The sequence below is a fragment of the Lactuca serriola genome, chromosome 2, assembly GCF_051521515.1.
Source record: "Lactuca serriola cultivar US96UC23 chromosome 2, Lser_US96UC23_V15, whole genome shotgun sequence".
Classification (NCBI taxonomy): domain Eukaryota; kingdom Viridiplantae; phylum Streptophyta; class Magnoliopsida; order Asterales; family Asteraceae; genus Lactuca; species Lactuca serriola.
In genome coordinates this window covers 177,841,377-177,855,884 of record NC_136409.1, presented here as the reverse complement: position 1 = coordinate 177,855,884, position 14,508 = coordinate 177,841,377, and positions in this window count along the sequence as shown.

Genomic DNA, 14,508 nt, shown 5'->3' with positions numbered 1-14,508 from the left:
AATGAAAATCCATGCACATTAGGGTTTACATGGTGTAACCCTACATGTGGCATACTATATAAAGAGCTCCATAGCTAGCAAAATCAGCCACTAATGCAAGACAAGGAGGGCTAGCCGATTTTGTGATCAAAGTGTTCTTCTCTCAAGTTATTCCAAGAGTTGTGGTGTTGTGTGAAACATTTGAGGCATCACACTTGAGGTGCTAGGCTCACAAAGTCTTAAGGAATCGAAACAACTACAAAGGTACGTCATTCTACTAGTTTTATATTACATGTACCCCATGCCATGCTAGTTAGGATGTAAACCTTGGAAAATTCTTATTTGCATGAATATTAGAGAAAACATAGATCCAAGGTTTCTAGGGTTGCATGTACACCATAGGAGTGTTAGAATGCTCAAAACCCATCACCACTATCACATAATAACATATCATAATCATGTTGTCAGTCATATTTGGGGTGTCTGACCTACCCTTCGGTCCATCGAGGGACTATTCCCCTCCTACTACCACTACCACATAGAACATATCATACTGGCATATAAAACACATCAAGTAATAGCAAACCAGACAATTATCACAAAGACAATCATCTCAACTATAATCAAATACTAGTGGGTCGGCCTTGGTGCCTTAGACCCACTTCTACTGGAAGGTAACTCACCTCAATGTCATGTAGTGTCTGCACTGTCCTCGGTATGAAAATTAACTATCCTCAACTCCTTAATCCCTACATGACAACTTGTCTAAGTTATCAATTCATACTCATAACCCTTACAAGGGTCACTCAAGTCCAAGTGAAAGTCAAGATCAAAACCTTGGCCAAAGTCAACATCTGGTTGACTTGCCTCGCCGAGTTGGTCCACTAACTTGCCGAGTCCCCGTCTCCACAAAAAGCTACCAACCTGTCCCTACTCTTTGAGTCTAGCAAGATCTCGACGAGTTCGCCTTCAACAACACATAGAACTATCTTCAACCGACTCGTTGAGTTCGTCCTTGAACTAGTCGAGTTCATCTTCATCCATATGAAGGTGTTCAGTCTATGACTCGCCGAGTTCATCCTTGAACTCATCGAGTACGTCTTCATGTGGTTGGGACATTGCGTTGAACTTGCCGAGTTCCTTCTTGAACTCGTCGAGTCCTTTGATCTTCAGGTCCATAACAAACCCCTAACAGGCTGAGTGTTCCTTCCACTCAACCAAATACCATTTCCAGAAGACATTTGGGGGAAAATGTGACCCGACTCGCTGAGTCACCCAAGCGACTCGTCGAGTCCCTCTTTTTCCAAAACTATTCAGTCGATTATAATGGGTCTTAATGCATCAAAACCATAGATCTAACCTCCTAGGGTCCATTTTATACGTAAAGTTGCAATCTTGATGTCCATGCATGGGGTTTTTTTGGCTCAAAAAGCCATAAAAAGAGGTATATAAGAAGCATGGGTCTCCCATGGCCATAAAGTTGGCACCTTTATGCCATGGGAACCCTCAATGGTTCCATATCTGAAGTGTAAATCCAAAAATACTCACAAAATCCGATTATAACTTCACAACTCATTAAAGGGGTAGAAAAATAGCCCCAAAACAAGATCTAAAAGATAGATGGTCAAGGTTCAAGCTTTTTACCTTGAATGAACTGAGAATGAAGCAAAACCTTTGGATCTACTAGCTTCCACATGAACTCCCAAGCTTCCTTCTTCTCTTCCAACTTCAAATGCACACAAAAGTCACCAAAAGCTCAAGAATACTAAAAAAAGCTTAGGGTTCGAGTTAGGGCTTTCTCTGGGTTGGGAGGAACAATGGAGGCTGGGTTGGCGCGTTATAAGTTGTTTAAATAGGGTGCAAACCCCAAATATTAGGGTTTCATCCAGACAGCTTCTACTCGTCGCGTCGGTCTCCCGACTCGTTGAGTAGATCATTAAACTTCCCGGTCAATACTGATTCTACTCGACGAGTTGGGCCTCCAACTCACCGAGTCCCAGAGCAAAACATGAACTTACTTGAATTTAAATACGTACCAGGAACCGGGTGTTACATTTACCCCTGGTCAAAGTCAACTTCCTGGTCAAAGTTAAAGTCAAGGTCAACTCCCAGTCGACTCAACTTGTCGAGTTACCTATACTACTCAAACTCATGATCAACTGAGTCAACTCGTCGAGTAACTTCACAGACTCGTCGAGTTCTACCTGGCATAGAATCGGGACAACCCGACTCAACTCGTCGAGTCCCATTCTGGACTTGCCAAGATCCCCTGTCTGTTTGGGCTATCTTAATGGATTAAGCCCCTACACTTCATATCCAAGCTTCATACTTCATAAAAACCCTTACAATGCCCTTTTAAGGGTAAAGTTTCTAACTTTCCCCATTAGTACCTCTTCTTAAAGGGTTTAGCTCAAACCGTAATTCTTTGGGACCTAGAACTTGGTGTTATGCCATCATTACACCCAAATAAAGCTTACAACCTCAGATCTACACCTTAAAACTAAATGGACACATAAAGTTCCCACCTTTTCCACATGCATGGCCTTTTGGGTCTAAAAGGCCAATCTGACACTCTAAGGCTTGCATGGAGGCTCCAATGGCATAGAGTTTGCACCTTTATGTCATATCAGCCCATCTAGGTCCTAGATCTGGAAGAACACCCATTTGGGTCGATCATTCTCCAAAATCTATCATTCTTGGACCAAAACCTTCATAAATATGGACATAAAGAAATCTAATGAACTAATAGCCAAGATAGAAACTTGATTACCATAAAATGTAGCAAATGGCATGTAGTTTTTGGATCTACCCCTCCCTTCTTGATCCCTCTATATTCTTCTTCTTCCACAAGCTTCAAAACTACACAAAGATCACTAAAAATGGCTCACACTCTCAAATAACACTCTAGGGTTTCGTGGATTAGGGTTTGGGACTAGGAGGCTGGAAATGAGGCTAAGGGTGAGGGTTTAAGAGCTTAAATAAGGTGCAATCCCGAAATTAGGGTTTCACTCTGGCCGATCTACTCGTCGAGTCGAGTGCTCTTGACTTGTCAAGTAGGTAGCTTAAACCTCGCGTATAATCTACCCTCTACTCGACGAGTTAGGGCCACCAACTCGTCGAGTTACCCTTTCAAAATAAATAAATTAATGATTTAAATGCATACCAGGAACCATGCATTACAATTTACATAATTTTTTTTAACATAAAGACCATCTACTTATTCTGAAAATGACCATTTTTGTAATTTATCAAACCTAAAGACTATTAGATATGTTTTTTTATATTTGATATTGCCATATTCATACATATTTTTAGGCAATATTTATTTACATTTCTATTAATATTTTGGTCATTTGCATAGAATAATGGTACTTATGAGTTTAAATTGTTATTTTGCATCCAAATAGAAGCATCTTCAAAGATAGGGACTGAAATTGACAGAATATGGAACTTTGGAGGATTGAAGAAAAGAAGAACTGAAAATCACCCAAAAGACGTACTCACGACGTGAACAATTCATGGTTCACAACGTGAGTGGAGAGTTCTAGAAGATATGCATGCGGGTGGAAGAGTCATTGCCGAACACGGTTATCTCATATTCATGACGTGAATCCTTATGGTTCACGACGTGAACTCAGGAAATCAGAAAACTATAAATTCCCTTGCCCATTACGATTTGAAAAACTTTTGGCTGGAGAAAGAGGTTCCAGAAGGCGATTTTTAGCAGAAGAAAGGTCGTGGAAAAAGGGTTTCAACACCAAAAGAGTGACGGTCCATAATTTAGTTTACTTATTTGATACTTATGAACATGTTTCCTTATACTTTGATTTGTGTTAGTGTGTTAGTTGCTATTATGAGCAGCTGAATCTAGCTACTCTTGTTTAGCTAGATGAAGCTTCTAACTTATGAATAACTTAATTTTATATGGATTTATTTAGTTGGTAAATTGCTTGTGTTGGATTTATAGTTACCTAGCATGCTTGTGTTTGTTTCTTTAGTTGCTTAATTTCATGTTCTGTGTAGCTTAGTGACCATTAAGTGCATGAACTTGTTTACCCAATGATTTAGTGAACTAAATTGTTAGAGCTAGGATTGACCAATCTTAGTTAGTAATTAAAGTAAATAAACTTAGCTGTGCTAGAGAACGTAGATTATGACTATAATTGCATTTACATAATAAATCTTATATAGCATATTCATATTCATAATTGGTTTTGTGTTTAATTGTGTGTGACCATACATAGTTTTACATGAATCAATTAATTATTGATAAAGTTTGACTTAAATTACTAATATAATTAAAACCAACTTGATAATACATAATTATTAGCTGTCCATAAGGACGAAGTGGATTCGAACTAAACAAGAGTGTTTTTACTTATTGATTGAATTTGAGTTAAGTTCGTCTGACCTTGTAAAATCAGATAAAACCCTTTTTTAACTTGTTAATAATTAGGTTAATTTGATAGCAAGAAGATTAATTAGTAACACGGTTCCTTGTGATCGATACCCGACTTACCCAAGCTATACTATAATCTGACTAGATACACTGCTTATAGGTGCATAGTTAGTCTAAGTTTGTTAGGTTATAAATATTAAAATTAGTGGGTACTTTTGTGCACATCAATATTAATGAATAAGGTGGAAAGAGTGATTTCATCCCAATTCATTTAATCTAGAAAAAACATCATAAATGGTTTCATGTGTTTTTTAGAAATCTGACGTTTAGTCTCCAAGTTAAAAATCTCACAGATGGCCCATGTGTTTTCAAAGTTTTTGATGTTTGGTCCTTAGTGCTCACTCTGTTAAGTTTTGTGCTTTAACTAAAGGACATTTTGGTCATTTCATTACTATGTGGACCATTTATGAATTTTTTTGTTATTTAAAAAATGTACATTTGATATATAAAGGCTATTTCTCTCTCTCTCTCTCTCTCACACACACACACACACTCTCTCTCTATCTATCTATCTATCTATCTATCTATTTATCTATATATCTATCTATCTATCTATCTATCTATCTATCTATCCAACATGTCTTCTTCTCCATTGGTACACCCCCTCTTCTTCTTTAGCCGTCATATTCCCTATAAAAATTTTAATTTTCTTTGAAAAGTTTATTCAAACCACACCTTATATTCTCAAATCTCATTTGAAATCAGTCTCTAAATTCTCAAGGTCATTGTCTACTGTCTCAATTATTGCAAACCCTTCTTCCACTTTGCGTGGAACCTTATTCACCGGTAAAAAAATCTAGCTTAGATTTAGGCGACAGTGATGGAATTGAAGCTCCTCCGCTCAGCGGCGGCAAAACTAGCAGATGGAAAAATCTCATCCATTCAATCATAGCTGGAGTAGAAACCATTCTCGAAAGATCTAAAGATGTTGTTCAAACCAAGAACTCATTACCCACAAATTCAACCACTAAGCCACGAAAACGGACCACCGATAAGAAGCGCGACGTCCCCTCCACCACCAAGGCTCCACGAAAGAGGGTTGTAAGCATAATCATGAATAACTTTTCCCTTATACTTATACTTTGCTTTTGGCTCAAATGATTCATAGACTAGCGGAGTAGCTTTGATTCGATTCATATCCCTAATTCTAATTATGAACGAAGGTTTGCAGAAATCAAAGCCTTATTGAAGACCATAACCAAAATGATGCAAGTTCAGGTTGAAGTTGTGGATCGGAAGATCGAGAATGAGATTGCAGGCCTGAAAAGCGAATTAGGTAAGAATAGAAACTATGGAGAAATCCTTGACCACTAATTGCCTTACCAAAGATGAGTTCAACGAGTTTTTAGAGGAATTGAAGGGGGAAAAGGGCGTTGATGATATTGGTTATTTAAAATTGGATGAAATTAAGGGTTGTACCAAAGAAATTGTGGAGAAAAATGATTTAAAAGGCATATAATGCCTGAAGAAGAAGTCGGGGTATACCACTAGAGAAGAAGATATAGTAGAGAGAGAGAGAGAGAGAGAGAAAGAGAAAAAGAGAGAGAGAGAGAGAGAGAGAGATTATATATTAAATGTATATTTTATTTTTATTTTTTTTAAATAACAAAAAACTTCATAAATGGTCCATGTGGTAGTGAAATGACGAAAATATACTTCAGTTAACAGACAAAATTTAATGGAGTGAGCAATAAGGACCAAACATCAAAAGTTTTGAAAACACATGGACCATCTGTGAGATTTTTAAACTTAAGGACTAAATGTCAGATTTCTGAAAAATATAAGGACCATTTATGATGTTTTTGTTTAATCTATTATCACATCACCTTCATATCATTTTTTTTCTTTTTCGTCTTTCGTCTTCCTTAATCTACAATATATGAAAATTATTTATTTCTCAACTCATTTGTCACATCACTATTTTTAATTTAATTAAATTAGAAAAAATATAAAATAAAATAAAACATAACATTAATTATTTAATTAAATTAGAAAATATAAAATAAAATAAAATATCACAAATTTTATTTTATTATTCTTTAAAAATAACATTTAATTAAAAAATCAAACTACACTAACGTTAATTAAATCCTAAAACGACAAACAAAATAATTAAAATACCATACTACAAATGACAAACGACAAACTAAAAAAATACTTAAATTCTAAATAAAGAAAAGTAATTTTTTTAAAATATTTTGTGCCAACTCGTTACGAAAATTTTTCATGTTATGGTGTTCACAATACTTATGTTTTTGTTGCATTCAAAAAAATTTCGTCAGAAACTCCGGGCTTTCGGGTGTTCATCGTGTGGTGAAAACAACATTAAACTCTTTTTTTGTTACATATTATTCTATTTGGAAGCAATTTTTTGTGTTGAACGATCCAAACCCCCCAAGTTGATACTTCAAATGATCCAGAATTAATCTTCAAAATATGACGATCCATATTGAGTAACTTGCCTATTTTCGAAAGTGTCAATGCCACTTCTTCGATTCTGCATCATTCTATGAATACAACTGATCTATGAATGATATCCATTTTCAATTTTTGAATTGAAATATAAAAGAAAGTATAGCAAACGTAATGAAATTGAAAGAAAGAAAGGTGTGGTTTGAAACGGTAAAAAAAGATATTTATAATAGGAAATTTTATTAAAAAAATTAAAATTTTTAAATAAATAGCAACTTCGTTAATATTTAGACCAACTTCAACTCATTTTCTTTTTTTCTTAAAAAATGGGGTAGATACTGTTTCATTTCAAACCTTACTTGATTTGTTACCCCAAAAAATATATTTTTATTATATTCTATTCTTCCGACTTACATAGATTGTCAAACACAACTCTTCTACTAATTTATTTAACAAATATATAATCTATTTTTTATTACAATAATATTATGCATACATTTATATAAATATTATGCATACATATTTTTAATATGTATTTTAATTATAAGATTTTGTAAAATATGTTATTGTGTTTTAAACTTTCAATATGTATTTAAATTTTTATATGACTTTGATACACAAAAAACAAACTTTATATTTATAATTAATTAATATAATTCAATATATAACAAAATATTATAAATATTAAATATTACATTTAAATTATAATTAATAGATAAAAATAAACTAGAAATATATAAATATATAAAAAGAGTGATTAAAAGCGACAACTTAAAGTTCATCTCCATTTTAGGGGATATGAATATTGTTACACCAAATATGGTGTAATATTATTCATAACCTGCAAAATGAAGAAAAATGTGGGAAAATTGAAAAAAAAATTGAAAAAAAAGGTTGGTTGGAGATGTTTTTTTTATAATTTTTTCTACACAAAGACTATCTTTGTAATTGTTTCTTGTAGAGATCATTTCTAGTAAAAAAAATTGTCTATACAAAAACATCTTCTGCAAATTCAAGGACTACACAAACATTTTTTATGTAAGATTCCCCATAAATGCAAAGAGATATACAATAAAAAAAAGGAGAGGGTGGATTTTAAAAAGAAAGATAAACACGACAACATTGTAAAAGAAGTGGTATAAATAAATGGGTTATTGTTACTATAGCCTAACCATCTTGCGTATATTGGTTTATATGGTCCCTCGTGACTATTTTTTGCTATTAAAGGGCTTATACTTGTAAATGACCGGTCAATATGGTACTTTAAGCCACAATTGAAGGTAAAACAATTGTTTGACTTGCCAACTAAGCAGCTGACTTAGCATTGACTTGGACTAGTGCTCATCTTCCACCTAAGCCTCCAGCTAACCCTCATTAACTTGCCATTATTGCTACCAAACCACCAACCACCCTTAGAGGACAAGGAAGCATCGGTGGTGGGGGCATAAAGTAGCTTCACAAATCGTTGGGGCTTAAGCTAGCAGAAATCGATACCTTTTTACCCTAATAAGCCAAACAAGATTCCGACCAACACCCTAAAATCTGTCAATGCTGGTTCCACCACCTCCTTCACCTGACTCGATAAATTCTGGAGAGTTTCTCAACCTCAACGACCTGCATTCCATTTTATGTGATTATGGAGACAAGATTGCTGCCAACCAAATCGAGATACAGACACTCAAATATCAGGTGGGTAAAGATTTCATTATGTGTCGTGTTGATCACATCAGTCTGCATCACAAGTTGGAAGATCATGAGAGGAAGCTAAAAGCGATTGTTGTGGTGATGGGCGGCATCATGGTGACAATGCTTGGGATGATGATGGTTGGGGTCAAAGTCCTTATGAAGCTTGGATAAGTTGTTTAGGGTACATTACGACACATATATAATATAGGATAGTTATGGATTTTCTGTTCTTAGTGTTTTTTTTTTTTTGTTTTTTTTGTGTTTGGTATCTAACGATAATGTGAAAATACCTGTGTTAATGACATACATTTTATTCGTATGTTAAGGTTTTTAATGGAAAAGGACCTGAGTTGCTCTCAGGCTTTTTGTATCTAATGTTTGACCATTTTTAGTTTGGTTGAAATATCATGCAAGAACAAGGAACAAAACATATTTTGGCTTGTTGTACCCCATGTGCGTTGCACGGTGAGGGTAGTTTTGTTATTTGATGTTTACAACGGCTGTAAAAGGGGTGTCTCATTCAAAAGGGTACCTGTTTCATTTTTTGTTATATTTTTCAAAGCAATTGTGGAGTAAGATTCAAAAAAAAATCGACAACATGAAGATTGTTTGTGGGTGTAGAAGTCCAGTAATAATTCGCACATCTAAGACTATCAATAACCCTGGAAGACCATTTTATGCATGCCCAAACCAAGTAAATGTAGTCATATGTTTAGAACCCTGGTTTGACGATTGTTTTTTTAATGTAACCTTAATTTTTGTTTTAGGGAGCTCGATCAGGTTTCATTTCTTGGGTTAATGAAATAAAATGCAACAATGAAGAAATAATTTTAAGTGTACTCCTGAGGTCGAAGAAAAACCTGGAAGAAGAGGTCTTGAAGTTGAAGCTGATTTTACTTTGTAGTTGGGTATTTTTTTTGGGGTTTAATCATTTATAAGTTGTAATCAAATGTATTTGGGTAGTTAAATCGAGAACACTATGTAGTTATGTGATGGTCCAATGATGTGTTGTTGTGCCATTACCCATAATCTAGTCAAATTAAGCCAACTGTTGATGTTATTGGGTTCGTTAATATCATTATGGATAATATGTTATGTCATTACCCTTAATTACATATAGCATCTTCACCGTCAACATCACAAGGACCACTTTTTTCCATTAACATCACAAGGACCGCTCTTTTGTTCATTAAGCACACAAAGAGCACATGAAAAATAATGGGAATTGCATGCATGCAAGGTGAAAACTAATAGGAATCTGAAAGTCTTAATATATAACAACCAAAGCATGATAATATTACAAACCATTGTCAAAGCAAACATACTAACTTCAAACAAACAAGTAAATGTCAAAGCAAACAAACAAGTACAACTTAATGTCAAACCATTGTCACACATAACCACAAGAAACCATCAAATTCTACCTACTCATTAAGGTCTACCGGGTTTGCACTAGTTTCACCTTTCCCATCCTTGGTCTTAACCTTCTTTGCAAGTTTCTTTTTTATGATCCTCTCAGATTTTTCCTTTTACCACCAATTTTTGGTCCACTCCTTCCTCATCAACTCTATTTGTTCCACTCCTTTCATTATCAACTGGAGTTGGTCCACTCCTTCTTTCAACAACTGTAGTTAGTCCATTACTTCCTTCATCAACTCTAGTTGGTCCACAACTTCCTTCACCATCTTTACCCTTGTCAACTATTTTCCTTTTCTTGATCTTTAGTTTGTTGGTCCTTTGCACCCTTGACCTTTCTACTTGTGGCCTTTCAGCTTTAGGACATGTAACCTTGTTATGCCCTGATTGTCTACACACACTACACAAGATTATTTTCCCTGCGTTAGACAGTGTGCCTTGGAAGCTTTTCTGATGCATCTCTTCTTCTATTTACCTTTAGTCTACCTGGCATTCTTCTCTTCAATGGTGGTAAGGGTGGTATGAACTCAATAATTGGCCACATGTTGCTACCATTCATTCCATGTATTTGGTATTTGTAAGTGTTCTTGTAGAAGGCAACATACAACATTGGATCAACATAAGTGGCTACATCTTTATTCCGATATGATATAGTAGCTACTGAATGTACACAACCATACCCATTAAGTTGCCATACACTACAAGTACAAGTCTTCTTGTCAAGGTCAACAACATATGATTCTGCGAGGTTTCTGGTTTCAAATTGGTTTAGACCACTTGGTAAAACCTACCAATACCTATTAAACCCACCTTATAAGTTAGTATGTAAGTTATATTAAGAGAGTAGAGATTAGAAAGTACCTTTGAGCTATTTTCAATTTATCTAGTAGGAGTGTAATTGATGGGAAAGGTTTGTAATCAGGCCATGAACAACCTTTCATCTTCAAATTGTATAGCCTCCCCATAACATATAATCTAATCTCCTCTAACATGGTGATGATTGGTTTTTTCCTTGCATCCCTGATGACACTGTTAAAGCTCTCAGATAATCCATTTTCCACTGTATCACACATCTTTCCTTCTTGAAAGAACGCTTTACTCCAAGATTTTAGGTTTGTTTCCACAAGGTAATCATAGGCTGCACGATTAAGTACTTGAATCTCCTTCATGGCAACATTGAATAAAGGCTCAGTGGATGCTTTGCTTTCCTTTCAAAACATGGTCTCATAGTGCACACCACTGAATCTTTTCCTAAAGTTGGCAACAATATGCCTTGCACACTGCCTATGTTCAGCAATAGGAAGCACTTCCTTGACAGCCTCTAACAACCCCTATCAAATAACAGTGATATTTTAAACATCATGTAACTTAATTGTAAAATATATAAAAGTTGATAGTATAGGACATACCTTGTGTTGATCCGACATCAATGATATACCAAAACCATCCTCTAGATGAAGGTCAACTTTTAGATTTTCCAAGAACCATTTCTAATTTGCTTTGTTTTCTACACATACAACTGTCCATGCAATTGGGAATATGTGATTATTAGCATCCCTTCCTACAACAACAATTAGCTCTCCTGAACATAAACCCTTTAAGAAACACCCATCCAAATTTATTATTCTTCTACAGCTCCCTCTCCGCCCTTGCTTTAGGCCATCAAAACAAATGTAAAACTTGCTAAAATAAGTCTTACCATCTGGCATAGCATTGCCATCGATTTTGACTGTTGATCTAGGATTTGATCTTCTTATCTCCTCACCATATGACCATAGCTTTGCATAGTGATCCACTAGTGTTCCCTCAATCAACTCAACTGCATACTTCTTTGCTCTTCTACACTGTCCCATACTTACATCTATCCCAAATTTCTCTTTAACCTCATCCCTAAGGAGCCTAACACTAACTTTTTGTTTCTGTAAGAATTGGGTGGTGTAATGTGTACCTATCCAATCATAGCTGACAATTGAACCTAATTTGAAGTTTCTTGCACAGTTATCCTCATTTATGAGACACTTAATTTGGAAAGATTTTTCCTTACTCATCCAAGATGCCCACAATCTAAACTTGCAAGCACCAGAACAACATTTCACTAAAAGTCTTATGCTACCATTTTTCTTGTAGCATAACTGATAACCATTTGCAACAGCATAGTTACACAACATGTGTTTCAATTGTTTAGGATTCACAAATCTCATACCTAATATAGGCTTCTGTTTTTTCCAATGAACTTTGTCATTGTAAATAGCTTGGTCATTAGATATTACCTCATCCTCATCTACATGATCATATGTCTCTTCATAAGGAGGACTGTCAGGGGTAACTTGGTCCTTTGGGCACAGTTTGCTCAAAAACTCATCATCTTTTGTCCTATTCATAGGAATACATTCATCACGTTCATTGTCAACTTCCAAGTCAATGTTATCATCTTCCTTACCTTGCCAATCCTCCCTACTACCTTGCAGATCCTCCCTATCACCTTGAACATTCTCAACTACAATGTTAATTCCATCACCTTCCCCATCTTGCAAATCTTTTGTAGTGCCTTGCAAATCCTCCGTAACACCTTGCCAACTATGACCCAGCAGATCCTCAATTTCAATTCCATCATCCAACTCCACATCGGTCATGCAAAAGTAAACATTGACTCATTCCTCATTAGCGAACCTTTGAATAAACCCCACAAACTCGTTCTTGTTCATTCCAGCAAAGTCTACATCATCGAACCTTTGTTTTGTACCATCTGAGTAACAAATAACGAGGTACCTCGTAAAAATTCTGGCAAAATGGAGATCTATCTTCATGTAGACAGCCATAAGATTGATTATGTTGCCCAATTTGAGCGAGGAGGAGTTTAAGAAACGGATTCGTGTCAATCACGGTTTGAAAAAAGTATACCAACGAAAAAGTAGCAGAATAAATGAAATGGACAGTTGAGATGGTTTAAACGGATATCAAGTTTCATTTAGTAACATAACTCGTGACATATTTAATCTAGTTGGCAAAGAGGTGGAATAAAACAACGTCCTAGTCGGATGGGTGTGACCGGTTGCACCCTTCAAATCTATAAATGTGACATTTTAAACTATAAAATGACAAGTATTAGCCATTTAAAAGCAAAAAATAGTCACGAGGGACCATTTAAACCAATATACGAAAGATGGTTGGGCTAGAATGACAATAACCCTAAATAAATAAGTAGATAAATTTTGTACTTGAAAAATCTATGATAAGATCTAATACATTTACATGTTAGATATAAACAAAAATAGAAAAAGTTGTAAAAGTATGAAAAAATAAATGCCACTAGATATATCATATATTATCTAAATTCTTTTTGAATATATTAAAATTTATAATATGTTATATTTTATTAATCCAAATTCATATTGATATATATTTTTTATATAAACATTTAATTTATACTTTTTACATCCACTATCATCGTATATTTTATTTATATGTGAATAAATTATTTATCAAATTTATATTAAAACTCTATTTTTTTTAACCTACGGAGTTAATATATGTTGACGTACACGGGAATGTTAGACTCAGATCCGCAAAGCGGGCACAACCCGGAATCACCTCCCTTTCTGCCTCCGTGTGTTTCACCACTTTGATCTGAGCAAGACTTGCACCACCTCCCAGTACCTGGATGCATCTTACCAACTGAGCTAATAGTCATTTGCTATATTAAAACTCTTATTTAATCTTATGCGTTTACGTATAAACGGTGTATATCTATAGTTTATTCACATGTCAATAAAAAAATAAGTTTTAATATCAATCAAATAAAAGGTTTATTTATATTTAAATAAAACATATGAAAACTAAAATAAAAAAAGTAAAAAAAAATTGTTTTACTTTTAAAAGACATTATGTTGATATGAATAACTATTTATACCGAATACAAATTCATACGAATTATGATATATTTGTGCTTTTCTTATAAAAGAATATTTTAAAAGTTAGTGATTGAGATTTATTCTTGTATTCTTAAATTTTTTTACATTCTCGTTCCCCTATATGTACAATTATAGTATTTACTACCGTAATTATACTTTTCACTCTTTTATAAGAGGTCAATACATAGAAGAATTGCCATAACATCACTTGAACATGACAAATAAAATATGTAAATATCAAGACATTATTATAAAAAATATGAGCACACATAAATAATGTTTGCATAATAGTGATTAAAGAAACTCCATTTGAACATATCAAGAAGAGAAATAAAAAAAATGTATATATCAAGACATTATTTAAATATAATATGAACACAAATAAATAATGTTTGCGTAATCGTGATTAAAAGTCTTCGTTAAAATAATGTTTGCATAATAGTGATTAAATCGGGGTCGGCATAAAATTAGTAAATTCAAACAATTATAAAAGTATATCTTTTATATTTTATTTAATTTCATAAGTATTATATTATGTGTATGTTTGATAAAATTAACTACAACTGATTGCTGATAGCTACAACATTTATTTATGTAAATGTGTTTGAAAAAACTAGTGAGACATAAAATCAAAAGCTAAAATGT